Raw genomic sequence first — 3846 nt, 5'->3', positions numbered from 1 at the left:
TGCTGTAAGTAGTATTTCAAAATCAAGTCAATGTGGTGATTTTATATATTCTAATTTGTTAGCTGAAGATCAACACAAATCTTATACTGATTCTGTTGAGACAAAAGGTATGTAATATATCAAACTATTAACTTTTTACAACAATATAAATTAATTAGTTTTATTTTTAATTAACCAATAAAAATTGTATTTTTTTTGTTGAAACACCAATTTTAGATACTATTGATCATGTTATATGTGAGCAGCATGTATTTGATTCAAGAGCCAATGGTGACTTTATGAATTCTTGTTTATCGAATGAAAAACAAGACAAATTGTACACTACCTCTGTCGTACCAAAAGGTATTTAACTAATTAAATATTTTATTTTATATTCATTTTACTTAATTCTACTTGATATTTTTATTCATAGATATAATTGAAGTTGAAGATGATCCAGCATTAATCCCTACATCAAATATTTTAGTGGATGTTCAAGGTTATTATTTTTTATGACACAATACACATTATACAATTATATAACTATATAATATTGTATTTATTTTTTTTATTATTATTATTATAGATAATATGCTTGTAAATATATTTGAAAACGATCCAGCACAATTTTCGTCAAAACATTTTCAGTCAAATGCAAATATTTCGTATGAAATTGTTTCCAAAATATTAGAAATGGGACCATGTCAACCAATTCCAATTGAACTTCCCGGTGGTAAATATCCAATTATAAATGGTCATAGATTTTCACCAAAATTGTATCATAGAATATTACCTGATGGAACTGTAACAAGGCGGAATTGGTTATCATATTCTAAGTCAACTGAACGTTTGTATTGTATTGAATGTATACTTTTTCCTGGAAAGGGTAAAAATGCACCAAATAAGGCTTGGGTTACTGATGGCTATAAAAATTGGAGTACTTGTACTAACAAAATAGAAAATCATGAAAAAACTTCAGCACATATTTACTCTTCACTCACACTTAAAATTCGACAATCATCATTACCATTGGTACCATCTATAGCTACTAAAAAAAATGAAGAAGTTTTCATGAATAGAGAAATAATCAAAGAGCTGATTGATATAACTCTATTTTTAGGAAGACACAATATGGCTTTTAGAGGGCATCGTGAAAACTGGCTAAACAATATGTGTAGCAATTTCAAAGACTTGTGCTCTTTAATATCAAAATTTTCCCCTGCTATGGCAACTTATTTCAGTTCTCAAAAGCAAAAATATAAAATTAACCAACGTTCTCAATACTCATTTACTTCATGGCGCCGACAGAATGCGTTGATTGATATAGTGTCAAATCATATAAAATCAAGTATATCTCTCACTATAAAAAATTCAAAGTTTTTCAGTATTGCTATAGATTCGACATTTGATGTCGCTCACCGAGAACAAATTTCTTTTGTGTACAGATATGTGGATGAGGAAAAATGTGAAATTAAAGAGAGACTTTTAGCATTGAAGGATACTCCAAAAACAACTGGCAGCGTTTTATGTGAAATTTTCAAAGAAGTATGTAAATTAAACAGCTTAGATTGGACCAATGATTTGGTTGGTCAATCTTACGATGGGGCCTCAAATATGAGAGGGCGATATAATGGATTACAGCAATTAATACGTAATGAAAACCCTCAGGCAATATTTATCTGGTGTTTCAGTCATCGCTTAAATTTAATTGTCGCTGATGCGGTTAGCGAATGTTCAAATGCCATGGATCTTTTTGGAAATTTAGAACGACTATACGATTTTATATCTAGCAGTAAATATCGTGCAGACGTATATGAAGAGCAACAAAAAAAAAATTATCATGGGCAGCAAATCCGTCGATTAAAAAGAGTATCCTGTACTAGATGGATGTCCCATAAATTTGCGTTAGATGTTGTATTAAATACTTATTTTGCAATAGTTGAATGCTTAAATGAAATTCGCAGTGAATCTGGTGACAAAAAAGCTGGTTAAGAAGCTGGAGGTTTTTTAAATTATTTTCAGTCCAAAAGATTTTTTTATACAGCTTACAGTTTTAAAGTTCTGCTTCAAATACTCGAGCCTGTGTCCAGTTTGCTACAAAAAACTGATTTTGATTTGTTGGCTGCATCGTTTTTAATAAAAAAAAAATATGAGGAAATTGTTTCATATCGATCAGAGGAAAAATTCAATATTATTTTAGCTGAATCTGAAGCATTTATGGATTCAATGCATAATATTGAATTTTATCCACTTCCAGAAAGACATGGTAGAAAAAGAAAAATGATGTTTGATGAACAAGCCCCAGATGAGACAATCAGTGACCCTATAATTAATTTTCGGGTTAATACTTATTTTGCTTCTGTTGATCTCATTTTGTCAGAACTAAATAGAAGATTCCTTGGCAACAATAATAAAAATGTAGAACAAATATCAATATTCAAGGATTTTTCTCTTCTATCAAAAAAACGAATGAAGGAATTAAAAGCAAACCCAACCCAATGACCTAAAGATGCTTTTTCAATGGTTTGTAAAATTTATAAAAAATATTTAAATCCAGAAGTCGTTTGTGATGAATACTTAAATTTCATTCAATGTTTTGATGTTTTTCTTAAAACTGATGAGTTGCCAAAATATCTACATAGTGATAATGATATAGCTAAAGATTCAGATTCTGAATTAGAAACAGAAAATGATGATGATAATGATGATGATAGTTATTCTTTAAAAACGAAATTGAAAATCATGGAAGTTTGTTACCAGTATTTAGGTAAATAAATCTTATATTGTTATTCTTTTTAAGTCTTGTTTAATATTTTATTATTCAATGTGTTTACTAAATTATTTTAAATGACCTATCTATGTACAACTTTTTTTACAGAGTTTTTATGCGGAATGGTCTTCATACATTATTTCCAAATATTTATATTATATTGAAACTAGGTTTGACCTTGCCAGTTGGAAGTGTATCAACTGAAAGGAGTTTCTCAAAGTTAAAGCTCATTAAAACAAGACTGCGATCTACAATGGGAAATGATCGGTTAGAGGGACTAATGATTATGTCCTGTGAAAATGACATAAATATCAATTATGAAGAAGTTATTGAAAATGTTAGTAAAACCAGTCCATATTTATTTAAAGCATTACATTAAGAATAAAAAGTGTATACTGTATAATATGTTTATTATAAAACCTTAAATATTTAATTTTTGTATTTCTTAAAGGATTAAATATGATATATTTATAATGTATTGTAAATTGTAATAAAATGTAAAGGTAAGATCTAGGACATCTCGGGTTTCTGATGTAGACATCTTAATTATATTTCTAGTTATTTTAAGTTAATTACAGTTACAAATGACAGTTCAAAAGAACGTTTTTTTAAATAAAAAAAATGGGTGGGTGGGTGGTTGGTTAACTTTTGTTAGTTGCATGTGCTCTCAAAATATCTCTGTGCGCCACTGTTGGTACATATAGACATAATATAAAAACAAAATCCTAAGTATCCTAGTGATTTTGCTTTCAAAATTTTAACCAAACGTTTGACATTAGTAACGAATACACCGTTAAGTGTAATCGCATCCAGAGAGACCACGTGGAGGTTGTCAAACTTTCTCTCCGCACAGAGTCAAAAAGGACCCTGGGGGGGGGGGGGGTCACAAAGACCCTGGGGGGAGGTCACATAGACCCCAGAGGATCACATATTTCCTCTGAGTGAAGATTATATAATTATATTAATTATATAACTACCTGTAGTCGCGTCAGAGAACTTCTGCGTACACAATATTCTTGGTGACGATCGACCATTTCCATCGCAGTACATGCCGACTCTGACGGATTGCGCGTCCCTCACTCTTGAAAACGCAACAT

The sequence above is a fragment of the Acyrthosiphon pisum genome, chromosome X (genome assembly GCF_005508785.2).
Source record: "Acyrthosiphon pisum isolate AL4f chromosome X, pea_aphid_22Mar2018_4r6ur, whole genome shotgun sequence".
Lineage (NCBI taxonomy): Eukaryota > Metazoa > Arthropoda > Insecta > Hemiptera > Aphididae > Acyrthosiphon > Acyrthosiphon pisum.
This window is presented reverse-complemented; position numbering follows the sequence as displayed.